The sequence below is a fragment of the Eptatretus burgeri genome, chromosome 6 (assembly GCF_056783735.1).
Source record: "Eptatretus burgeri isolate ZD-2024b chromosome 6, Ebu_testis_v1, whole genome shotgun sequence".
Classification (NCBI taxonomy): Eukaryota; Metazoa; Chordata; class Myxini; order Myxiniformes; family Myxinidae; genus Eptatretus; species Eptatretus burgeri.
Window position 1 is genome coordinate 67932942 of NC_140966.1, and position 27241 is coordinate 67960182.

General features: G+C 43.8%; 1 protein-coding gene across 2 annotated transcripts in view; it reads left to right on the top strand.

Moving 5' to 3' along the window:
- Positions 1–8853: 8853 nt before the first annotated feature.
- Positions 8854–27241, top strand: part of LOC147024992 (ELAV-like protein 2) — a 287153-nt gene continuing 268765 nt past the window's right edge. Inside the window, exon 1 of one of the 2 annotated variants that reach the window (XM_085885524.1) lies at positions 8854–9131. The gene's annotated coding sequence lies outside the window, so the exon portion shown is untranslated. Of the gene's footprint in view, positions 9132–21656; positions 21803–27241 lie in introns of those variants that run through there. The other variant, XM_085885522.1, reaches the window with a different exon arrangement.

A 27241-nucleotide genomic window follows, 5' to 3' on the forward strand; every position in this document is an offset into this window, starting at 1 on the left:
TGATATTTCATTGGAAAGGTGGAGAGAATGGAAGTCCTGGTAAGCAAGTGTGTGAGGGTATGTTTTTAGGAGTAGCACAATCCTCAAACAAATATTGCTTTTTATTGGCAGGTTGGGTAGTTTCTATTTTAATTGAGGGCTTTGATGGTCAGGTTGGGATTGTTGTTACAATTGTTTGAGATGTTGAGGAATTTGTGTTTAAGCTGTTCGTGAGATATGCTCTGCCAGAGCAGAATGCAAGTCGGAAGTTGAAGATGAGAGCAGGAGATTTAGGAGATGGAAGAGAGGCTGCAGAAAAAGCCTACCATAGCAAGCTCTCCAATTACATCAGTATACTTCGAATGTTGGATTCGAATGGAAAGAGCTATGGGAGACCATCATCAAGGCAGCAGCTTCTTTCCTCAGTACAAGACCTATACCCTTGAGTTGCCCCTTTAAGGATTATACTCATCGCTCCTTTTTCAACAGGAAAGATGTACAGTTGTCCACTGATCAAGGCTTTGTTATGTCGGGTACCAGGATTATGGTTTCCCCTGATTTCTAGGGATGATTGCTTTCTGACTTGCATAAGTAAAATTTTAAAATTTTATGTATTGAAGGCCTTGGATCAAGGATATTTCTCGTGGACAGAACTCAACCAAGATATATAAAACCTGATCAGTCAATATTTTACATTGTGCAACTGTCTGTAACCAATCTTCAACAGCAGCTCTACATCCTTGGTCCTGGGACACCTCACTTTGGAAATGTTTCCATGTTCACTCTGCATAAGTGGAAAAGCAAAATTTAATGGTTGTGCTGATTTATACATTAAAGGATCGAAGTACATCTAACAAAAGTGACTATACTGAGAAGACTGTGGTTCTGCTTAGAAATTCTTACTCATCATGTGCTCTGCACTGGCTGCCACCAGTTTCCAAACAGGTCAAGTTGTTCTTAAAATAGAATGGAATTCAACATGTTTTGTTTCCACCTTATGACCCAGCATCGAATATTAAAAATAACCCTGGATAATATAAGGTTCCTCATAAATATATGCAATCCATTGTTGACTCACTTTTGTTTGCTTACAGAAACACTCCCAATACCGTCATTCAGGGAACACCTGCAAAATTGTTTCTCAAATGTCATCTTTGTACTTACTTCTTGTTCATCAAACATTACATGTGAAATACCATGGAGAAGTACAAATGACAGTAGCAGAGAGGTCTTGGCAAATCCCCAATACAGTAGAACATCTTTTATCCCAGAATTCAAATAAATGAAATATATTATTCAGAAAAAATTGTGGCCTCTCACCCATGATCGATTATCCAGAATATCATCCATCATTCAGAATATCCGCAATAATTCCGGTCGCCGTCTGTACTACCATGCTACACTACAATCAGTAGTGTAATTAGTACGATAAGCGAACAAGGTTTCTGAATTGCCACTTGCCAGGTTTTGCATTTCCGAACCAAACCGAGCAGCCAGACTGGGTTTTGTTGCCAACCTGAGGTTAACGACCTCTTAAAAAAAAAAATCTCTTTTAAAATAAGCTGTTCTCCTTAAAGCCAAACATATTTGCCCAATACCTTAAGTTTCTTGATTTAAGTCTGAGTGAAACTGCCAAAATCCAGAACCACTGCTCACCCCTACCTGTGGAACCATCTTTCACACTCTCTTCAATCTCATGCTTCCCTCCAGCTATTCAAGATAGCTATTACCACCATCTCTGATCACCCCCCCCCCCCGTCCATAACCATGATATTTTCTACACCTGTTAAACCACCCCCAACCCTCCCATAATTACCTCTGCCACCAAAGGTGGGTGGAGGTTATCTTTTCACCCCATCTGTCTGTCTGTTCCTTGTGAAATCGAAGATTCATAAATATATTGGTTGGTCTGGTTTGCTAATCTGTTTCTGTTTATTTGTCCGTCTGTATGTCAATCGCCTACAGGTAAAATTTTTACTCTGATCTTCACCAATCTTCACCACCTGTTAGAGGTCGTGACAAGCTGGAAGCCTATTGTTTTGTGGTCAAAAGGTCAAGGTCACAAATTGTCAATTTTCAGTCGATTTAATTTGATATCTCTGTACAGGCAATGGACAAAAAAATGTAAACACCTGGGTAAATGATGGACGCAAAGTTTACTGAAAGAAACGACTTCCACACAGGTGTGGCCCAGGTGTTAATTAAGTAAATAACATCCCAGCATGCTTAGGATCATGTATAGAAATGCTGTGCAGGCCTGGTTGCCTATAATTATGGTGAGCATGGCTGCAAGAGGAGACCTCGGTGACTTTGAAAGAGGGGTGATTATTGGCGTGCATTTGACAGGAGCTTCAGTGACAAAGACAGCTCACCTTGCTGATACTTCATGGGCAACAATGTCAAAGGTGATGGTGGCATGGAACTCTGAGAAAAAGATATCATCAGCAAAGGGCAACAGTGGGTGGAAGTGCATACTCTAGGGTCGTGATAGTTGTGCATTCATTTGAATTGCCATGCAAAGCAGGTGAGTAACTGCAGATCAATTGACTGTAAATTTTAACTTGGGTCACAAGCAGCTAGTTCCATCATAAACGATCCTCCACAATCTCTAAAGAGCAGGATACCAGAGTTGGGTTGCGGTGCATGAATCCTTCGTCACACCTGACAGTGCACCTTTGCGAGTCCAGTGGTGCAAAGAGCACAGGCAATGGACGACTGAGCAGTGGAGAAATGTGATATGGTCAGATAAATCATCCTTCACCATGTTCTTGACAAATGTACGAGTGCACGTGTGGTGCCAACCTAAAGAACTCTATAACCCTGAGTGCTTGGCTTATTATTGGGTGACGATGGGAGTTCTGCTTCAGGGTCTCTGCAGACTTTCTCAAAAAAGTTTTTCTGGTTATTTTTGGGACGTTCTTACTGTAATTTTGTTATCTCTGTGTTTAATGCGTGTTTCTAGTTCGGTCTAGTGTTAACACCCATGCTCATTGCTGAGTTTTCGACGTCTTTTCATATCGGATTCCCTTGAGGGCTCCCCTTCCCATTCAAGTGCGTGATCATGTTTATTTATTTTCTCCTTATTACCATCAGTTTTTATGAACTCCACCTTTCCCTTCACCCTCCTATCCCTTTCAACGATACCCTCTGTTTCATGTCTTCAAATGTAAAAAACACAACCAAAAAATACCTTTTCGCTCACGTTGTACCCCATGGGACACCGTGACTTTCTGGACCGACTCTTCTTTCTACTTCTGCAGATCTACCATTCACAATTGTTAACACACTTTCACCATACACCTTCACTATTTTTTCTTCACCTTGCCTTTACCTAATCTTTCCTAATCGTAAAATAAAAATGTGTCTTCTTATTCCCCCTTCCCAAAGTCCCCCCCCCCCCTCACATCCACAAAGGTGCCTCATTCTCCCACCCTCTCTCTCTTCCATCTCACCACTGCACCTCCAATCTTCAACTGCCCTCTGCCTCCTCTCTTATTTCTCTCCATGGTATTTCAACCCATCACCACCGAGCCTTTTCTCCTCCTCATCCAGCCCTCTCCCCAAGCTCCTCTGCAATTCCCCACACTCTTTCAATAACTCCCCTTACCTTCCCCCCTCCTCCCTCGTTCTACCCTCCTGCTCCACACCCCTGCACCCAAAACCTCCTCCCTCCATCTTCCTTAATAGTGTGGACCTCAAACATCCGGGGCCTTTGCTCAAACCTGATAGACCTTTCCATACAGGTTCCGGTCAAGTCAGGTCAGGTATGGGAGCATGCGCCAGAGCAGCTCATCACTGCATCCACTTTCCGCCGGTACTCCAGGGGCCTCCGTCTGGCCATCCCCCAGGCAGATGCCTGGCTCATCCCCATCTCTTTGAGATGCTGATCAACCTGCTGCAACCATGAAGCATGTCATCAGCCCATTGGCCTCCTCCACTCATGTGACTCCCTCGCTGAGAGAATCTGGTGAGCAGGATCAGCATCAGGAAAATGAGTCACATGTCCATACAGCCACAGCTGACACTCACAGATCATGCAGGTAACAAATCTCATTTGAGTCTCTCTCATCAACCGCTCGTTGGACACAAAGTCCGACCAGCGATAACCAAGGATTCTCCGAAGAGACCTGGTACCAAATGAATTAAGTCTCCATCTCAGATCCCTGGTCAGAGTCCAAGTCTCGCATCCATAGAGCAAGACTGGAAGAACCAATGACCTGAAGATTCGGACTTTCGTCCTCCCGCACAGGTACGGGCAGTGCCACACCCCATGATCCAGTGAATCCATGACTCCCCAGGTCTGACCCAGACGTCTGTTAACCTCTGGCTCACAGCCAGCAGAGACATGAAGGTTACTGCCAAGGTAAGAGAATCACTCCATTACCTCAACATCCTCACTACAAACAGGTACAGACAGGATAGCAGTATCCAAGCTGTCATTGAAACCCTGGATCTTAGTTTTGAACCAGGAAACCCGTAATCCCAGCGGCTTTGACAGCTCATTCTGCACCTCGAGGGCCCCCAAAAGGATATCTGGAGTCTCCGCAAAGATGACTGCATCATCTGCGAAAACAGGGTCAGAGATCTTGACATTCCCAAACGATGCACCGCAGCTTGATCTCTCTGACATCCTCACGAGAATCCAGTCCATACAAGTTCTGAAAAGTGTGGGGGCCAGTACACACCCCTTGACAAACTCCAGTAACAGCTGGAAATAAGTCAGAGATGGTGCCACCACTTCTCACAGCACTCTCAGTACCAGAGTAGAGTTCAGACATCAGGTCAATCAATTTTGGTGGTGCCCCCGAAGACCAAGAATCCTCCAGAGGCCATCCCGATTCACTGATCAAATGCATTACAGAGATAAAGATATGCTGCAAGCAGCCCCTGCCGAAACTCACGAATGCATTTGGTGAGGACACGAAGAGCAAGGATACGGTCAATCGTTGACCTCTTTGGTGTAAAGCCTGACTGCTCTGAACGCTGGTGCTCAAGCAGATGGTGGCGAACCCTGTCAAGAATTATTTGGGCAAAGACCTTGCGCGGCACTGAGAGCAGCGTCACCCCTCGGTAGTTGTGACAGTCTTGGCGGTCACCCTTCCCTTTCCAGAGAGGGACAACAAGGCCCCTCTTCCAGTCAAATGGGATGATGCCTGTGTTCCAGGAAGAGCACAAAACTGCATGCAACGGCACGAGTGCAGCATTTCCACCAGCCTTGAGAAGTTCGGCATGGATGCTACAGATCCCTCGAGCTTTATCCCATTTCCACCGGTTCACCACATCCTGTGTTTCCACAAACAAAGGTGGACCACAGTTGTTTGGAGGGTCAGCAATAGGGATTGTAACACCCTTGACGTCCAACTTGACAGCTGCTGGATCAGCCTGGTACAACCGCTCAAAGTAACTGGCCCAGCGGGCCTTCACTTCGGACTCCTCTGTCAAGAGCCCACCAGCCTCTGCTCTAAATGCAGTGCACCAAAGGACGGGTTTGGATGAATGCAATGTGCAATTTCCCCTTCAAGCTGGAGGAAAATCAATTGACCACAGGTGACGCTCTACCCCCTCACAGATTCCTCACACAGAGGCCTCCTTGTCCACCCTTAGCGCACACACAGTTTTATTCCTCAGCTCCCTAAACAGCTCAGCTCTGCCATTCAGCCTGGCCCTGGAACTCTGGTCAATGGTATCCAGTGTCCCTTGAGAGTCAAAATTCTTCTTCGCCCTCCGGTGACTTCTGAGACATCTAACACCAACATCAAGGATGGTGAAGGCACACCACAACTCCTTTACGATCCCCCAAAGCACCCAGACCCTCCAAATCTCCACTGAGCTTGTTCACAAACTCCTCAGCTACTCTCATCCTTGAGCTTGCCAATATCTAGCCTCGGCTAGGATGGTACCATTCTCCTGGATTTAAAGTGCAACTTAAGAGTTGCTACAACAAGCCGGTGGTCATTATTGAGGAACTGAGCACGCCGGCAGACCCTGCAGTTCTGGATCATCCTCCAGGGACCATCAATGAGCACGTGGTCAATCTGCTTTACCACACCACCATCATTGGAATACCAAGTACAGCGATGAGCTTTTTGAGTGCTGAAACCATGAACTAGCCACCCTCAGTCCATGACCGCTTGCAAAGTCAAGTAACTTAGTGTTATTCAGGTTCGCAGTTACCCACCCATGGGGATCAACACATGTTTCGTAATCATCCCAATCAGTTCCATTTGATGCATTGCTCTCCCCCAAGACTGAAGGTGTATCTCACCTGGGGCACTGATCAACCACAGACTCAAGCGTGGCATCGAATGCGTCTTTCACCGTGAGATCATTCGCCTCAGTCGTAGCATATACAGAGACCAGGGAAATGACATCTAAGGAGTGACGAATCCTTTGTCTCATAATACGCTCATTGACCAGTGTTACCTCAACTGTCATTGGAGCCAGCTTATTGGACACAGCTGCAGCAACTCCTTGGGCATGGTAACCATCATCATAGCGACCAGAACAATGGTAAGTGTAACCACCCGCCATGATCTCGCCACAATCCAGTCTCAGATCCTCAGAGAGTGCTGAAATACTAATGTTCAAACACTTGAGCTCAGATGATAACAGAGACAGGTGATCATCCTCTCTTAGAGATAGGACATTCCAGGCACCCACCCAACAGGACCGCCAAAGGTTAACTCAAGGAGACCGCCGTCTCGTGGACAACACCCCAGCACCACCGTGCCACACACTACCACAATCTGATCCCCTATGGTTTACCCTGTGGTTTTCCTCCAATCATCAAGAAATGGGGATCCCCAAGGCTGTGCCCCAATATTGTCATCCGGTGACCTGCCTTGGAAAGGGCAGCAGCATAGGAGGTACTCCCACAGAGTGGGTTTTCAGATTTTTTTTTCTGGAATTTTTTCGCGGAATGAAGGGTTTCATTGTGGCCGGAGTGCAAATCCTGCCACCAACCTCCTCATAAGGTGTAAACTAACTGCAGGAGGATGTCCGCATACACAGTTGGGCACTAGATATGGATGGCCGTTGGCTCACAAGGAGCTCCTCCGCCCTTTGACAGGTTTGGTTCTTCATCATGCTGGGTGTCTATATCATACCCTCCTCACCAACAAACTTGATGGGGGAGACTGTTTTGTCACCAACAACCCGACCATGAAACAGGTTAGTACAGGTTTACATGGTACGTGTAGCAACTCACAGGTATAATCTGACCTGACCTTACAATAATAATCTGACCTGACCTGACCCAAATTAATCTAATCTGACGTGACCTGACCTGACATACAGGTTGCCACTGACAAACCGGACATAATCTGCTAAACAAGAAACTTTCCTTCCTCAAGACGTCTCTGACTCCCTCGTATCTCTCCTTGGTTACTCCCTCATCCAGTATGACAGACCTGATCCTCCTCCCTGCGACAGAGTCTCTCTCGATCAAATACTCTTTCCCACACTCAACCTGCACTGCCCGCTCTCCCCCACACCCCCAGGAATACCTCTGGCTCTGACCACTCCACTCCCACCTCCTGTTTATATGTGTGTTGTACCGTCCACCAATCATTGATGATTCCATTTACATCTCCCTCTCCATAAACATGGACCAACTTCGATCCTCTCATCCCAAATCTCTCTTCCTCATATGTGATGACTTCAGCTGTCATCATACCAGTTGGCTAGGTGTGGATACCTCTCTCACCTGCCGTGGCAGTTCAGCAAAATACTTCTGTGACTCAATGGGATTGACACAATCTGTCAACTTCCCAACATGGATCTTAGTCAACGGTATTCCATCTCTTATGGAACTGATTTTTACCAATTTCCCTGAAAATATTTGCTGTTCTTCCTCTGCTCCAATCGGTTCATCTAACCAGATGCTTGTCAAAGTCGACACCTCTCTGGTTGTTATTAGAGAAGCAGCTCCAGCGCTGTCGAGTCTGGCATTTCACTCAGGCTGACTGAAAAGTGATTTCAAGCAGCCATCAAACTTCTAGACTGGTCTCCCATCTCTACTTCCTCCTACATCAACTCGTCCTGGGAATTCTTTCTTGGAAAATTGTTCTCTCTCATGCACAGATTTATCCCATCTTGTCTTCAGTTGTCCTTCCCTTCCTTCCATCCATGGTACACTGAATGAAGCTTGTGGTGAGGCAGTTGTCCTGAAACAACTTGCCTTCGCCTCATGGAAGGCTAATCCAACTGAAGGCAATCTCAGTTCCTTCCACAAAGCTCGGAACAAGTGTGTGTCTATCTTTCTAATCACAAGTCTGAACTCTCAAACCTGTCTCCCTCCTCCAAATCATGTTGGCATCTAGTTAAGTCTGTTTCTGGTGTATGTTCCCCCTCAATCCACTCCATTACCTCAAATGGCCACACAGCTGACAAGGTACATGAAAAGGCTGAATGCCTCAACTCCGTGTTTGCTTTTAAATCTTGTGTCCCAAACCCATTGCTTTCTCTACCCACCTTACCCAGTCACACCCTGCTGTTCCTGGACTCTGTGTCCTTTTCTCCTGACAAGGTGAAGAGTTTGCTGTCAAACCTAAGCTCTGACTCTGCAACCGGTCCAGACGGCATCAGCCCACATGTCCTAAAACCTGCTCTGCTGCTCTTGCTCACCCTCTCTCTGTTCTATTCACCCTCTCATTTGTGCAAGCTTTTATTCTTCTTCTTCTTCTTCTTCTTCTTCTTCTTCTTCTTCTTCTTCTTCTTCTTCTTCTTCTTCTTCTTCTTCTTCTTCTTCTTCTTCTTCTTCTTCTTCTTCTTCTTCTTCTTCTTCTTCTTCTTCTTCTTCTTCTTCTTCTTCTTCTTCTTCTTCTTCTTCTTCTTCTTCTTCTTCTTCTTCTTCTTTTCCCGTGTCCGGTAATAAGGCCCAGGCCTCTCAGCCCGATAGTCCGAACAGCGAAATGAATGTTTGGGATGGTTTCACCATCGTTCCATCAAGGAAGAGAAAGACTTTACCTGATGGTCGTTTAACCCAGAAGAAGGCGGCATTTACAAACGAGGAATCTGTCAGTAATGTTCCTGCAGTTGTGATTAACGTCACTCTACAAGGCCTACCCGGAATGGACCCGGTATGGACCCGATACCTGCAGAATGGACCCGGACCCTGCTACCTACCGCCAACAAGTTTACCCTACTTGCTGGTGAGGACAGAGACCGCTTTACCTGTTATCGCAGTAAATGAAACTGTTTCACTCGTTAAAAACTCTCCTATGGGAAAGTCCATTGACGGTGATACACAGACCACGATTGATGAACCTGCTGTCACTTCGGTAAATGTTAACCCTGAATCCTTGTCAGCGGGAAATAGCGAAACAAATGTTAACCCTGTTACTGCTCCCAGTCCATCACGTGGTGAAGCTGGAAACGCAGGAAATGTTAAAATGGATGTTTTACGAGAGACCCCCAAAGTATTATCTACCTCCACGCCGTTGAAGGTCGATAACACCATTACGGTCGAGGGAAGCGATATCGCTACATCCACTGATGGTGTTTCTGTTTCATCAACTCCCCCGATCATTTCCATTACTTCACCAGGAGATGTTCCCACAATGGAAGAGCACATAGACGTGGTAACCAGTACAGATCCGTGTATCAATACTGACGACAGTATCGATATGCGGGACAGTACAAGCTTGTATGACTCGGAAACTAAAACTGACTCTGACGAATCTGACCTGGAGGAAGCAAACAGGAATAGTCAGGTGGAAACGGTGGAGAAGCTGACCAGTCAAAGTCCTACCCCCCCCCCCCACCCCCCTGAACAAACAAGACTCTTCTTTCAAAATACATACAGGAAACGCAATCTAAACCTGACGGAATACTTTCCAGATCTACCTTCCTTCCTTGAGTGTGCTCAGGCTATCGTACGTAAGCCTGACTTATTCGGTTTCCACCAGACACTGTCACCACTTAAAAAAACTGATTGCCAAGGTGAAAAGGGATCCTAATCAATTATCCCACTTCTGATCTTATTATAAGAAACTATTATTTTCCTCATGGCCAGTTTCAAGATTGGAACGATAAATGTTAATGGTGGTGGGAGTCCACTCCGCAAGATCCAAATTAAACAGCTGGTAGAGGTCAACGGTCTCGACACAGCTTTGTTACAAGAGACTCATGCTGTCCGATCTGTTCAGGCTCAGTGGCGACTATTTATGGACAAGGAATGTTTCTTCAGTAACAACTCCACGTCGAAGGCAGGCATCATGTTTGTCTTAGAGAAACATTTCCATCCGTCCTGCCTCAAATTTATGAGTATTATTGATGGACACCTTGCCTCCGTGACCTTCTCTATCAATCAGTCCAAGTTCACAATTCTCAATGTGTACACTCCAAGCAAAAATGACGAGCGGATCTCCTTTTTTGCTGAACTGAGAAAATTCCTGCAAACACTGGATTTGCAGACTTGTCTAATTATTGGTGGCGATTTTAACGGTACTGTTAATGCTTCATTTGATCGGAATGGGCCGGAACCCCAACCATGTACCGCAAAACGTTTTGCAAACATCATTGCGAAATATAATCTTCATGATATGTGGCGCGTGCAGCACCTTTCTGATCGGTCTTATACATGGTGTCGTTGTTTAAACAACCACATCTCACTTGCGAGGGACATCATTGAACTGTGCAAGGAAAACCCTAAAGATTTAGGACTTCTTCTCCTTGATCAGGAGAAAGTCTTTGACCGTGTTGACCATCGGTACCTTTTCGAAGTACTTGAGCGGTTTGGACTTCATTCAACATTCCTCTCTGATATTAAAATACTATACAGTAATATTTATAGTGTGCTGAAGATAAACAATGAACTTGTTGCACCTTTGTCTATTAACAAGGGAATTAGACAAGGTTTCCCTCTTTCCAGGTTGATTTATGCTCTCTCCATCGAACCCCTACTGGTTTCTTTCCGCTGTAGACTAACAGGGGTTAGTTTGTCCCAGCTTGAATGGCCCATCATGGTACTGGCATACATCGATGACGTATGTGTATTCGTACAAGATATCAATGACGTTAACATCGTTCGTTATTGTTTGTCCTTATTTGAAAAGGCTTCTTCAGCCAAAGTAAATTGTAATAAAACGAGAGCCCTTTGGCTCGGTCCATTGTGCTACTTGGTGCCAAGACTACCTACTCCACTGTCATGGGCCAATGATGGTGGGAAATACCTTGGAGTGTTCTTCGGTAATAATACCACAGTAGCAAAAATATTGGGCTGGTCTGCTTGAGTTTGTTGAGGATAAACTGCAAAAATGGGAAGGTCTGATCACACAACTGTCATATCGTGGAAGGGTCTTGGTCATCAACACACAAGTGGCCTCTACCTTCTGGCACAGGTTCTTCGTGCTGCATCCTCCAGCGGCGTTGCTTCAACAGCTCCAGAAGTGCTTCGTGTCCTTTTTCTGGGACGGAAAACACTGGCTGCGACCTGGGGTCCTCAGTTTACCACTGACCGATGGAGGCCAAGGCCTGGTCGACATAAAGAGCCGGCTAATGGCCTTTCGACTCTCGGCTGCTCTTCGCATGCTATACATGCGACCCTCTCCACGATGGGTCAACGTCACTCGTCACCTTTTGCAACAGGCTGGGAGGCTCGGCTATGACCACTCTCTTTTCCTGATGGACCTTTCCAAAATCGACACATCCCCCCTCTCTGGTTTCTATCAGAGCATGCTAAATGCGTGGCAAGCTCTGACAATAACAAGAAATACACATTCTTACACAAAATAGATGTTTCTGGAAGAACCTTTGTTCTACAACTCCCTTTTCCATGATATGCCTGCTGATAGGTGCTTTATTCAACGCTTTACCGACAAGGGCGTTAAATCTGTCGCAGATCTTTTCAGCCCAAATGGCAGCTGGATCGGAGCTGATGCATTGGCAAGCCTGGTCGGTGTGCGATCTCTCGAATCGTGGCATGCATATAATGTAGTGTGCTTTGGACATGCACAGAGCTCGCACCTGCTTGGTAGCAAGACCACCAAAGCAATGAACAAAATACACATCGAATACCTTCTCTCTCTACCTTTCCTGAACTCGTATGTGCTTTTTCTCTTGCCAGCCCTCTTTCTTGTGCCCCTTTTAACGTAGGCTTCAATGGCCTTCCCAAACAAAAAGACCTTTATTTGGGTTGTGTAAAATTTCTTTCGCAACAGCTAATAACACAGCAGAAGGTTCGATGGAGAGACCTCTTACCTTGTTCTCCCCCTTATTTTCCTAACTGGAAAGGTTTTTATCACCCTCCTGTACCACCACGACATGGCGACCTCCAATGGAGACTAGTACACTGGATCCTTCCTTCTAATCACTTGTTACACCATTTTTCAAATCTGCTTGGAGATGAATGTCCTTTTAGTAAGAAATCTGAAAACCTTTTTCACATCTATGTTCAATGCCAACGATTGGCACCTTTATTTATTTTACTTCGGAATTGTTTTGTGAGGTTTGGTCTGATTTTTAACACTTGTGTGTTCATCTACGGATTGGATATCCCACATAAAAATTCCAATGCTGTGTTTGCCAATTTCTTGCTTGCTCAGGCAAAGATGGCGGTATATAAGTCAAGGAAAAAAAACTTGACGGTGTAGGGAGTAAATGATGAAGATGCTTTGTTTTTGTTCCAAAACCTTGTAATAAGTCGTGTTAAATTGGATTTTGCTTTCTTTTCAGTAACGGGAAGATTACCGCAGTTCAAATCAAAATGGTGTATAAAGGAAGTTATTTGCAAAGTCCGAGAGGAATGTTTATCCTTTTGTGAAATGTTCTGTATATAATCCACCTGATTCATCCTTTCCTTTCTTCAGAAATTGTTTCTTGGTTTTTCCTTTCTTTCTCTGAAATGAAAATGTAACTCCCATTTGGGGGCTTTCTTTTCTATTTTTATAATAAAAAGATACAAAAGTCTCTCTCTCTGTCTCTGTCTCTGTCTCTGTCTCTGTCTCTGTCTCTGTCTCTGTCTCTGTCTCTGTCTCTGTCTCTGTCTCTGTCTCTCTTGGGTGCCTCCTCTCTCTCTCTCTCTCTCTCTCTCTCTCTCTGTGTCTCTGTGTCTCTGTGTCTCTGTGTCTCTGTCTCTCTCTGTCTCTGTGTCTCTGTGTCTCTGTGTCTCTGTGTCTCTGTCTCTCTCTGTCTCTGTGTCTCTGTCTCTGTCTCTCTCTGTCTCTGTCTCTCTCTCTCTCTCTCTCTCTCTCTCTCTCTCTCTCTCTCTCTCTCTCTCTCTCTCTCTCTCTCTCTCTCTCTCTCTCTCTCTCTCTCTCTCTCTCACATTGTGTGTACTGTCATGGTAGCTGCTTACTTCGTATTGTGAGTGCCCATCCTCCATTGTGCTGGTTTGTTTCCCCTTTCCCCATTTCGTTTTTCTGTGCTCGTGTTTTTTGTTTGTGTGTTTTTTTTTGTGAGTTTTTCCCGTGTTTTTTGTTTGTGAGCTTTTCCCATGTTTCCTTTCTGTGTGGAAGAGAGAGAGAGAGAGATTGAGAGAGAGATTGAGAGAGAGAGAGAGAGAGAGAGAGAGAGAGAGAGAGAGAGAGAGAGAGAGAGAGAGAGAGAGAGAGAGAGAGATTGAGATTGAGATTGAGATTGAGATTGAGATTGAGATTGAGATTGAGATTGAGATTGAGATTGAGATTGAGATTGAGATTGAGATTGAGATTGAGATTGAGATTGAGATTGAGATTGAGATTGAGATTGTCGCGGCGCTAGTCAGTCAGGGTATCGCCTGTTTTTGGGCGGTGCCCTGTTAGTCAATACATTATTTAAAAGCCTTTCACTTTAAACCTGAGTTATTATCTTGCCAAAACGTTTTTGCAAGACATGTTAGTCAACTTGGAGGTTTTTTTTTTGTTGTTTGTTTGTCTGTAATCACGTATAAAAAAATTCTGCAGAGCACAGTTATCATTGGAAATTTTTGTAACTTCGCATATCAGAGGCCTATAGAGGTCCCTTTCAGTGCACAAAATTTTGAAGGTCAAGGTCAAAGGTCAAGGTCACTTTGTCGCAAATCAGGGGAGTCGACGAAACCCTTATTTTTTGAGTAATTTTGATCGGATCATCTTCAAACTTCATGGGAATATAGTTCATGGTCTGGCGCTCAGCTGATTAATTTTTGGTGGCGATTGGCCTTGACCTTCATGGTAAGCGCCTTAGGTCAAACATATTTGACCCCAAGGTTAAATTTTCAAGTTTTAGGAACCATATCGTGTGGTACCTCAAATTGAACACCTCAATGAGTGCTTTCTCGATATGTCAAGCTTGAGACATTATGACGTCATTTGGTGACGTTATGAGGCAAACGCATATTTTTCATGGTTACTCTGTAGAATGATTCTCATCGGAATCTCTCGTAGGCAGATATTCCTCAAGGAGTCGCTCCTGGTGGATAGCAGCTCTGTTCACCTCAGTGTGACCTGAAAGAAGTCACACGTGGTCACCTTTTGGCAAGATACGGGTCACCCTGCGGGTGACATTGGTTTATTTTGCTTTTTATTTCGCTTGCCTTTCCTTATTTTGTTTAGTTCGCGCCCTCTTTCCCAAATTTCGGGAAAGTAGGAGTGTATTGTTAACTTCCTCTTCCTCAGTGAGGAAGACAACGAGCGTCGCGTCTTGGTTGTAACATGGCGGCGGCTCGCTCGCAGCACGATGCTGCTTTCGAGGTACTTACTCGTAAAAACGCTCTAGTTTGTGCCCCCCCCCACTCCCACCCCGACGGGGTTCTTACTGAGCTGATTGTTTTGGCCATTGGAGACGTTATCGGCATTGAGCATGTCCGTGCTGCATCACGCATGAATCAGAAGGTCGTGGTGTTCGTCTCTGATGTTCGTCTTGTTCACGACGTCGTGAGTTCCAGGTTAACCACACACAGTGGTCACTTTGTTATGGCCTCCTCGATGGACATCCCGGCAATGAAAATAATCGTCTCGAACATGCCTCCTTTCGTGTCGAATCAACAACTTGTCTCTGTGTTGTCTCGTTATGGAAAAATTGTGTCAAAGATCTCGATGATCCCCCTCGGGTGCCGCCATGACAAGGCAATGCACGTGATGAGCTTTCGGCGGCAACTTTACCTGGTGCTGCCAGACCGTGGGGAGGACACGAGTTTAAAGGTTTCATGAAAGATTAAAATTGGTAATTACGATTACCAAGTGTGGGCTTCATCAGCGACTTTAACATGTTTTCTTTGTGGAGCCTTTGGCCATTTAAAAAGATTTTGTCTGAAAGCTTCTTGTTCGAAGTGTGGGGAATCGGGACATGTTGATATTGATTGTGAAATGGTTAACGACCCACAACCTCGTCTGGTGGAGGAGGTGATGCCCAGTGAACCCAACGTTCCCACTCATACTGGTCCCTTACATAGTGAGGACGGTAAAGATGATTTTGTCACCATGTCAAAAAAACGTAGAGCGTCTGCTCCTCGTGACCCCACTACCTCTCCCAAGGTCGTCTTGCTGGATACGGTTGTTCCGGTAACTGAGGAACCTCATCGGAATGAAAAAAAAAAGGATGAAATGGTTTCCGATAACGACAATGTACTTCAAACTGTACAGTGTGGTCCGGGCCCTTCAAATAGCGGTAAAGTGTCTCTTGGTGTTGCTGAACCGTGTGTAGAATGTTGGGAGGTATCAGCGCTAGGTTTTCATGAGACAGACCGAAATAGTGTTGCGGCTCCATTTGATGTTCTCGCCCCAACAAATGGTCAACATACAGTTTGTGAGGCCCCAGTAGAGGTGCCCGATGTAGTTGTACAAGATGGTGGATTAAAGGCCCCATCTCATGTTGATGAAAGTGTTAAACAGGGCTCGAAAAGTACCACCGTACATCACTCGGTACCCCTCTTAGACGTGTCTGTAAACGAGCTAGTAAAGGTCCAGGGTGATACTTACGAACCTAGTGGAAGGTTACCTGGGCTGTCTGCTTCAGATGATGATGACATGGAGGTGACTGATCTGTCACAGTCATCATCTGATCATTTACAGATATCTCCGCAGGTTATTGTATCCTTTCTGAATGAGACGTTTAGGCAGCGGAATGTCATCATTCATCAACACTTTCCTGACTTACTTTCCTTCACACGGACTGCAAAGTGTATAATTAGGAACTCTAAAGATTTTGAAATAACGAAACCACAAATTCACAGACTGAGGAAGTTTATTACAAAAGCAGGTTTAGAATGTTCTCAACAGCTGCCAAACCCCCCTGATACGGGATGAAAAGGAAGGAAGTGCTTTTTGGCCCCTTAAACATGAATGGGGGTGGTGATAACCATTTGCGTCGGATCCAAGTTAAAAACTTGTTGCTTCAGAAACATGTGGATGTCTGTTTGTTGCAAGAAACGCACTTAACAGAAACTTCACAGTCTGACTGGCTCTGCCTTAACAAGGGGCTTTGTTTCTATAGTAATTTGTCTTCTGTCTCGGCGGGTGTTGCCTTTATGCTTCGTCCAGGGTTTGTTCCTGACTCATATAGTTTCCTTGAAATAGTTAAAGGACACTTGGCATCATTAGATTTCGTGTATCAAGGATTTCACCTCACCTTACTTAATGTCTATGATCCTAGTGAGAGCAGGGCTCGTAAAGAGTTTTTCACACATCTGGCTAATTACCTTCATACTTTAGTCTTTGATCATTTTATTTGTATCGGAGGAGATTTCAATTGCACGTTTGAACCTAATTTAGATAGAAATACACCAGAACCACATACTGAATCTCATGAACACATATCTTGTTGTTTTTCATCACTTGGTCTACTCGATGCTTGGCGCATGCAGCACCGTACAGCACATCAGTATACATGGTGCCGGTGTGCTAATGGGCTGATAATACTTGCAACGCTGGATAGATGGTACATTAACTCTACTTTTAGAAATGTCCTCATGTCTTGTAACATCTTTCCTTCCATTTTTTCTGATCATCTCCTGGTCGTGCTTAGTTTATCTTCTTCTCAGTTAACGCAAAAAAGTGCGTATTGGACCTTCAATACCAAACTGTTGGAGGATTGTTTTTTTACTGACGCTTTTCATAGGTTTTGGGAAAAACTTATCCAAAGTAAACCTTCCTATGCTTCTATCCAGTTATGGTGGGACAACGTGAAAGCTCAAATTAGTGTTTTCTGTCAATGTTATCAGTCCTTTTCCACGAGCAAGAATAAAATTGCTGTTTCACTCTTGGAAACTGAGATTTTGCAGTTGGAGGAAGACTTGGCGAAAGCTCAAAATGACAGAAAGCTTCGGCTATTATTAGAAAAAGAGCTAATCTCAGAGAATTGATTCATGAAAAAGTCATGGGGATGTCACTTCGACTCAGAATCCAAAATGTGAAGTTTTCTGACACCCCAAATAAAAGGTTTTTTCCAGTTAGAAGGGGTTAAGAAATCCCAAAGGCAGATTTTCTCCTTGTTAGATGCTCGAGGTAATATTACACAAAATGAAAGTGATGTTAAAAGACTTATGAAAAATTATTTTTCTGATTTATTTGCGAAGGAATCTGTGTTTAAAGATTGTGTTGATGAGATGGCAAACCATGTTCCTTCTTTGAGTTGTGGTCAGCGTCAAGCTCTTGAAAAGCCGCTTACCCTGGAGGAACTCAACATGGTCTGAATAGCTTTGAATGTGGAAAAGCCCCTGGAATCGACGGACTTCCAGTGGAATTTTTTACAGCATTTTGGGATATCTTAGGTCCTGAAGTACTGTTGGTTCTGCAAGAAAGTTTACTTTCTGGCATACTGCATCTCAGCTGTTGAAGAGCGGTGGTTTGTCTTCTCCCAAAAAGTGACGATCTCCGTCAAATCAAGAACTGGCACCCCATCTCATTACTATGTTCTGACTACAAACTCTTTTCCAAATTGTTGGCCAATTGGCTAAAACTTGTCGTCAGGACTCTCATTTGTCATGACCAGAGCTACTGTGTTCCAGGTAGATCAATCTCTGATAACATCTTTTTAGTGAGAGATTTGATTGATTGTGGTCTTAAGGAGGAAAGGGGGGGGGGGTTGGTTTGATTTTCCTTGATGTCAAAAAGGCTTTTGAGAGCATTGATCACATTTATATGTTTCATCTGTTGCAAAAGTTTGGTCTGGGTGAAAGGTTCATCAGTTTTGTTAAGTTGTGATACAACAATATATCTAGTTTGTGTAAGGTATACGATGGTCTCTGCTCTCCCATTCAGGTTCAGAGGGGTGTTCGGCAAGGCTGTCCATTGTCAGGTTTACTGTTTAGCCTTTCTCTTGAGCCATTACTAATTAATCTTAGGAACTCTCTTTCTGGCTTTGTACCGTCACCAGAAGAACACCCTATCGTTGTGTCTGCATATGCTGATGATGTCTGTATAGTAATTAAAAATGATCAGGATCTAACCACTCTTCTTGGATCTTTACATAAGTTTCATCTTGCTTCACATTTGCAGTGTAATTGGCAAAAGTGTAAAGCTCTGTGGGTGTCCTCAGCTCACTGTACATCCGGTGGGCTTCCCTTAGTGCCACCTCAGTCTCTTCCGAAAGATCTAAGGTCGACGAGAGAGGGGTGAAATACTTGTGTTTATCTTGGCCCTCACCAGTACTCCCTTATTAACTGGGAAGGAGTGGTAGATCACGTAACCAAACGTCTCAACAAATGGAAAAGGTTCCTTCCGCAAATGTCTTTCAGAGGTCGTATACTAATTATTAATACTTCAGCTACCTCTGTCTTGTGGCACAAATTAATCTGTTTACAGCCACCAGATATCTTGCTTAAAGAAATTCAACAGATACTGGTTGATTTTTTTTTTGGAATGGTTATCATTGGTTGCAGTCAGATTTACTCTGTCGCCCCTTGTCTGATGGTGGTCAAGGGCTCATTGACGTAAAGTGTCATCTGATGGCCTTTCGGCTGAAGTCGATACAACGAGCGATCAATGTGGAAAAACTGCCCTGGCGCCCCGTAGCACAACGAATATTGAGACAAGCTGGATTGCTCGGCTACGGCCTTGAGTTGTTCCTAATTGAGTCAAAAAATATTGACAGTATCACCTTCCTCTGTTCTACCAGAGTCTGTTGAATGCTTGGCAAGCAGTAGTGGTGACCTGCCAGAGGGATTTGTATGACATCAAATTGTTTGTGGGAGAACCTCTATTCCTCAACCCGCTCTTTCCCAATGTTCCCAAAAGCCGTTGTTTTTTTTACAAAACTTCATTTCAGCTGGTATCAAAAATGTTTGGCATCTTCGTGACACATCCAATTGTTGCTGGAAGTCTGTTAAAGAAATTGCTGAAATCACTGGCACCAGGTCGTTAAGAGCTGTCGGGAAAGTACTTGTAGATGTCATCCGTACATCCTTTAACCTTGGGTTGAAGTCGAGTACGGAGGTCCAATGGACACCCCATAAGCCTTCACTTCCGAGCTTACTTGTCCAATTCGCTGGGGTTACTCCATCTCCAGTCAGTATTGCTTCTTGTTTATTTAGTAATCTTGACAGTAAATCTATTTATCGTTTTTGTCTTTCTGTTATTAATATAAATACCTCTGCAGTAGGAGTACTGAGATGGAAAACGCTTTTGCCGTATGCCACCCCTTCTGAACCTGCATGGGAATCGATGTATTGCACACCAATAACAAAAAGGTCAGGTGACTTGCAATGGAGACTTGCTCACTGGTCACTGCCAACAAACACCTTTGTCAATCGAATTGATGTTGCTGTCTCAGTGCTTTGTCCCTTTTGTAACATCACTGAAGATTTGTTCCATGGATATATTGATTGTGTACGACTGTGCCCCCTTTTTCTTTTATTGAACAATATATTTCATCGGGTAAATGTCTCCTTTTCACTCCGGTTTTTTATTTTTGGCTTCAGAGTCAATTCCAGTACTGAAAAGTTGTTAATGTTTTTGAACTACGTTCTATCAGAGGCAAAATTGGCGATCTACCTGTCGAGGAAAGCCAAAGTGAAAGGCAAACCCTTTGAGCAATGTAATGTGATTTTGCATTTCCAATCCCTGGTTTCAACTCGTTTGAAACTAGAATTTAATTATTACAGAAATAATGAAAATATTAATACCTTTGTTGAAACTTGGTGTGTTGGTAAGATGTGCAAGGTAAATGAAAATGTATTAGAAATCTACGTGTAATGTTATGTTCTCTCTCTGTCTCTGTCTCTGTCTCTCGCTCCCTGCTGGTTGTTGGCACATTGTGTGTACTGTCATGGCTGCTCCTTGCTTCGTGTTGTGAGTTCCCCTCCGCTGCTGTGCTGTTTGGTGTTTCCACTTTCCCCATGTGTTCGTTTTATACTTGTGGACTTTCCCGTGGAGGGGGGGGGGGGAAAAGAGAGAGAGAGAGAGAGAGAGAGAGAGAGAGAGAGAGAGAGAGAGAGAGAGAGAGAGAGAGAGAGAGAGAGAGAGAGAGAGAGAGAGAGAGAGAGAGAGAGAGAGAGAGAGAGAGAGAGAGAGAGAGAGAGAGAGAGAGAGAGAGAGAGAGAGAGAGAGAGAGAGAGAGAGAGAGAGAGAGAGAGAGAGAGAGAGAGAGAGAGAGAGAGAGAGAGAGAGAGAGAGAGAGAGAGAGAGAGAGAGAGAGAGAGAGAGAGAGAGAGAGAGAGAGAGAGAGAGAGAGAGATAGAGATATATATATATCGTGTTGAGAAAATCGTAGGCCGAAGGCCTGTCATGGCCGCCGAAGGAGGTTTTTCTCGTTCACCACGACCGTGTTCTTTGTTAATTTTAATCTTTTATCGTTGATTTCTTGGTGTTTGTGAAAACACCTTATTTCTCTCCATAAAGTTTATTAACTTGTTTTCTTGAGTTAGAATGGCGGGTGAACGTTTCCATGTCGAGATGTTTGAGTCACTAACTCGTAAAAACGCTGTGTTTTCTTCCCTCCCAGTGAGGTGGAACTTAACGATGTGCTTTCCGCCATTGGTAACATCGTTAGTTTACATAATATTTGTGCTGCTTCTCGCATGAATAAGAAGTTTGTGGTGTTTGTGTCGGAGGAACACGTGGTCGCCACGGTGGTTGAGCATGGCCTGTTCATCAAACCAAACACTAACCTCTCTGTGTTCGCTTTACAGGCCCCAACAGTTAAAGTTAATATTAATGATATTCAACCATTTATAAGGAATCAGGACTAGTGTAACCAGTCAAACAAGTTCGGTATGGTTGTGTCGAGGATCTCGATGGTGCCGATGTGTCATGTTAGCGGTAAATTTAACCACGTCATGTCCTTTAAAAGAGTGCTTTATATGATACTACCTGAAAATGGAGAAACACTGAATGTTGTACTCAGTGTAAAAATCGACGGCTTTGAATATAAAATGTTTGCCTCCTTAGAGGTTATGAGTTGTTTTGGGTGTGGAGCAAATTGGCATGTGAAGAGTGTTTGTCCCAATGCGGTTACACCGCAATAAAGTGAAGGTTCAGTGAGGAACGATTCTTCCTCACCACAAACTAATGGGGAGAAGGTGAATCGGGAGCCTCGCCCCCCACCAGCTGAGGTGTTCGACGAATTGGATTCGTCCACCCCGACCGGCGTTGGAGAGAGGGTGTGTAATCGTGACGTAATTAATCTCCCCCCACCAAATGAGGAAGTGAAAGTGGTTGCTTCCTCTCCTGTACCATCCACTGTACAGGACAGTGTGGACGATATGGAGGTATCTGTTATGGATACCAGGAAAAAAGGCCAAAAACGGTCAAATGTTGATGCCTTTGATGCGAAGGAGCAGAATAAGGTCCAGATCGTGTCAGGCTTGGTGGACTTCCAAGCAACGTCTGACATTGGAAACCCCTTGGTGGTACCGGAGTCGTGTGCGGATGTGGAAACTTCGCTTGTTCCACTGGCCGACTCCGAGCGGGACACAGAGAACAGTGAGGTATCTCAGGATGTTTTAAGTGTTTGTCCTGTTAGCCAAACTTGTTCAGATGAGTTAACAGCTATGTCTGACAGTGATGGAGAAATAAATAAAGGGGAAAATCTCTGTGAGTTAAATGTCAACCCCTCCCTCACAGATGATGATGTAAAGGTTGTAGAGGGGAAGGACATGGACAAGGCAAATTCGGAGGGGTCCGTAAACAGAGCAGAACTTTCTGTTGAGCCAAAAGTAAGTGTTCCACAAGTAATAGAGGTTATAGATGAAGCACTTGATTCAGATGAAACCTCTTCCACCCCACATTTAAGTGCTTTCAGCTCTCAAGAGGATGAAGAGGGAAACAATACAACCTTAGTGTCTCAAGAAAATGTGATTAAATTCCTGGATGATACATTCAGGAAAAGATACGTAAAAATCAAAGATTACTTCCCGAATTTACATGATTTCATTAAAACTGTAAAGAGTATGATTCGTGATCCTTATCAGGTTAACATGTCAGATCCTCAGTTCCAAAGGTTAAGGAAATGTGTTACTCGGGCTGGTAAAGAGCTTCAAGAATAACTAACAGAATGGAGATAAAAGTAGCATCTCTGAACATCAATGGGGGCCGCAGTTGTGTGCATCGCCTCCAGGTATTTCAGCTCTTCCAAAATGAAAAAAATTGATGTGTTAATGCTACAGGAGACTCATGCAAATCAGTCTTCTGAGGATGAGTGGTGTAAAATCTTTAAAGGTTGTCTTTTTTTTTCTCGAGTGCGCTTGTTGAGGCCAAGGCTGGTGTGGCAATAGTGTTGCATCCTCGACTCCAGCCTTCGGAGATAACTCGTAAGGAAATTTGCAAAGGTTACTTAGTGTCTGTGCAATTTGTCAGTAGTAACCTAAAGATTTGCATGACAAATGTTTATTGTCCTCGTGCTAACTCTGAAAGAGGTGCCTTTCTGTACAAGTTGGCAGAGTTTGTAAGCACCATTGACTTAACCATGTTTTTGTGTCTGGGGGGGGGGGGTGACGACAACTGCACCCTCAACCCACAACTTGATCGGAACACTTGTGAGCCTCATCCACCCAGTGCAAGGCCTTTGGCACAGCTCGTCAAAAAGTTTAAACTGGTGGATGTGTGGCGGGTACAAAACTGTAATATCCATCAGTATACATGGGTTTGTGCATCAAGAAATGTTTTGACGATGGCTCGCCTCGACAGATTTTATGTTAATCATGAAATGGTAAACATTGTTAAGAACTCGTATATAAGGCCGTCTGGTTTTTCCGATTATCACATGATTGTTATCGTGTGTGGCTTTCCTCATCATGTCTGTGGAAGTGCATATTGGACTTTTAATTTGAAACTTTCACAAAGTGCACATTTTATAGAAGCTTTTAAAATGGTTTGGGAAAAATGCGAGTCACAAAAGGGTTCATATTTGAACTTAAGACAATGGTGGGACTGCACAAAGTCCCAAATCAAATGTTTTTGCTGACAATACTGCTCTTACAGCACATACAACACTTTTGGTGTGATATCTGATTTAAAAAACGATATACTTATCTGTGGGCAGAAAGCTGGATTGTCTCGCGTGAATGTCCAGCAGTTGTCGGAGAAAAGGACCCTTCTGGCTGAAATGGTGAAAGAGCGGGCGGCCGGTGCATTCGTCTGACTGCGGAACGAAAAAATCCAACTTGACACACCAAACAAAGGGTTCTTCAATTTGGAAAAAATGGTCAAGGCCTCTCAACAAATCCATGCTTTGCGCTCTTGTGGTGGTGATTTGTTGACCTCCCAGAGTGATATCAAGCATGAACTACAAGACTATTTTTCTAAACTCTTCGCAAAAAGAGCTGTGAATATGGAGAACAGGAATGCGATGCTTGTACAGCTCCCTTCTCGATCTGAAGACCAACAACAATTGCTTGAGCTTGGCATTTCTCTTGGAGAACTTACTGCTGCCCTCAAGGATAGCAAGGATGGGAAAGCCCCTGGACTAGACGGCCTTCCGGCTGAATTTTATAAAGCTTTCTGGGACATTCTAGGCCCTACTCTTCTTGAGGTCTTTCAGGAGAGTGTTGAACAAGGTGAATTTCCACTGAGCTGCCGGAGGGCAGTTTTGTGTCTCCTTCCGAAGAAAGGAAATCTACATGAGACCGCAAATTGGCGGCCTGTGTCACTCCTCAACACGGACTATTAAAATATTGTCAAAAGCACTTGCAACTCGTCGAAAGGAAGTCATCTCTTTCCTGATTGGCACTGATCAATCATACTGTGTTCCAGAACGTTCCATATACGATAATATTTTTTTGGTGAGAGACTTGATCAGTCTCGGTCGAACTACATCTCCTGGTTTTGGTTTATTACTTTTAGATCAAGAAAAAGCTTTTGACAGTGTTAACTATTCTTTTTTGTTTGATGTATCAAGGAGAACAGGGTTTGGGGAAAAATGTATTGCTTATGTTAAGTTATTGTACAAAAATGCATCTTGTCTGCTGAAGGTTAATAATAGTCTTTGTTACCCCTTCCCCTTTCAGCAAGGCATCCGTCAGGGCTGTGCACTATCAGGCATGCTCTACAATCTATCCGTTGAACCTTGATTAGTTTTACTTCGGAACTCAGTGTTAGGAGTCTCTCTTTCACAAAACTCCAAAGTCGTTGTTTCAGCTTATGCTGATGATATTTGTGTTGCTATTGCAAATCAAAAAGATGTTTCTGAGGTCTCTCGTTGCCTTACCCTGTTTGAGCTTGCTTCTACTGCAAGGGTAAATTGGAAAAAAAGTGTAGCTTTTTGGGTGGGCCCCAGATCGACTTCCTCATCCCTGCCTGTTTTATCAGGAGGAATACAGTGGAGTAGTGAGGGGTTTAAATATTTAGGCTTATTTCTAGGAATTGAAGCGTATGAACAAAAAAATTGGGAGAACTTCCTGGAAAAAAATTAAATTAAAACTGGCAAGGTGGAGAAGATTGTACCAACTTCTCTCGCTTAAGACTCGGGTATCAATCATAAACAACCTGGTGGTTCCATTTATTTAGCATAGAGTTATCCCACTTGAACCTCCGAGATACTTGATCACAGGCATTCAGAGGGTTCTGACTGATTTTTTTCTGGGGTGGCCACCATTGGCTGGGCCCAGACGTGGTCTGCAGACCCTGAAATATGGGTGGTCAAAATCTGATGCATATCCCAAGTCGGTTAATGGCATTCCGGATTTCCACGATCAAGCGCCTACTGTACAGTGAGTGTGTTCCTTGGCGACCTCTCACAAACGCCTGGTTGCAGAAAGTGGAAGGTCTGAAATATGACCGTGAACTTTTCCTCATCGACCTGCAACACGTTGACATGTCTCAGCTCCCCAGTTTTCATCAGAGCCTTTTGAATGCTTGGCAAGTCCTCGGAGTGCAACGTTTAGAGGTATCATACGATGCCCAAAAGTTTATACATGAGCCATTAGTTCGGAATCCTTTATTCTCTAGAATTTCAACCTCCAGGTCGTTTATGCATTGTTTCACCAGTGTTGGAATAAACAGAGTGCGAGACCTGTTGCAGCCATCCTTGAATGTGTGGCTACCTGTAAGCTCACTTTCATTAAAAACTGGTGTTCATTCTGCTCGTATTGTGGAAAAGGTCTTGAAAGCAGCAATTCAAACATTTCATAGACTAAACATCGGGTGGACTGGGGTGGATGAAGTGGTAGACTCACGTCTCTATTTCCCTGAACTTCAAATTGCCTCAAAAAAACAAGAGGGTGTGTTCTCCTCAAACTTAGAGGAAATTGGTGTTTTTCACGTCATGGGGAAAACGGCTATCTACAACATATGTCTGGAAGCATGTATACCTGGTTTTACAAAACTGTTGAAAAATCGGTGGAATGAGACCTTACCTGCTGGAGCTTTTTTAACTCCAGTGTGGAACAAAATGTATAGTTCTCCAACTCTTGGGTGAACTGGAGACCTGAATTGGAGATGAGCGCATCAAGCCCTGGTCACACAGACATTACTCCATAAGTTTTTAATTCTTCTGTTCTAATTTCTTGTCCTTTTTGTGATTTGATTGAAAATGTTGCCCATGTTTTCATTGAATGTAAAAGATTGGTACCCCTCTTTCTCTTCCTTCAACAGCTTTTGTATAAATTTAATTTTGTTTTTTCCTTTCCAGTCTTTATTTATGGAATTAGGGAGAATTATAAAAGTAAACCAGTCTTCTCATTTTTGTCTTTTCTGTTGGGCATTGCTAAACTGGCAACTTATAAAACCAGGAAAGCAGAATTGAAGGGGAAAATGTAAATGTGCTTTTGTGCTTTAAACGTATGGTTTTGGCACGAGTAAAAATGGAGCAGGCTTATCTTTCGAGCCTGGATATTGTGGGTGATCAGTGGTACACTGATGAGTTTTTGAGTTTCTTTTCGTGAGGAATCTGTTTGTAAAAGTGTAAAGTACTTGCACTTACTTTTTGCATATATGTATTATTAACCTCTGCCATCAAAGATGGACGGAGGTTACTGTTTTCACCCCTGTCTGTTTGTTTGTTTGTTTGTGAACAGTATTACGGAAAAACTCCGGACGGATTTCGACGAAACTTGGTGGGGGGATGAGGTGTGGTCCAAGGATCATGCCATTAGATTTTGGACTTGGTCGAAAGTCCAATATGGCCGCTATGGTGGCCATTTTGAAAAAAATATTTGAATTTTTGTTTTTGCATTTCTACATGTTTTAAGTGATTTCCAACCCCCCCCACCCCCAAAAAAAAAAATTGTTAGCGAAAAAAAAAAAACAATTTTGCAACTTTTTTTCAAAAAAATTTCGATTTTTTTTTTTTTTTGGCATTTCTACATGCGCGTCAATCTAGTTTAGTTTATTCAATCGTGGTTTAGTCGAGTCTGATCCGTTTTGACCTACAATGAATAGGATACAAGGTTCACTTACGTGACCCAGCAGTATTGGCGGCGGAGGTTTTGCACTCTACCGAGTGCTCCCCCTCAAGTTAACCTCCGCCATCGAAGATGGACAGAGGTTACTGTTTTCACCCCTGTCTGTTTGTTACTTACGAAATCTAAAGATTTCATAAGTATATTGATGACTTCCGTTTATGTTTGTTTGTTTGTTTTTAGGCACGATAACTCGAGAACGGAAGAAGCTACCAATGTCAAATTACACCACGTGATTCAGGAGGGTGATGGCTAGTGCTGATTAGATTTTGGTCAAAATCGGTCAAAGGTAAATGTCACAGTGAGGTCAAACATCCAAAAAATGACAACTCGAGAACGGAAGAAGCTACCAATGTCAAATTACACCATGTAATTCAGGAGGGTGATGGCTAGTGCAGATTAGATTTTGGTCAAAATCGGTCAAAGGTCAAGGTCACGGTGAGGTCAAATATTCAATTTTTGATGGTTTGGAAAAGATAACTCGAGAACGGAAGAAGCTACCAATGTCAAATTACACCACGTGATTCAGGA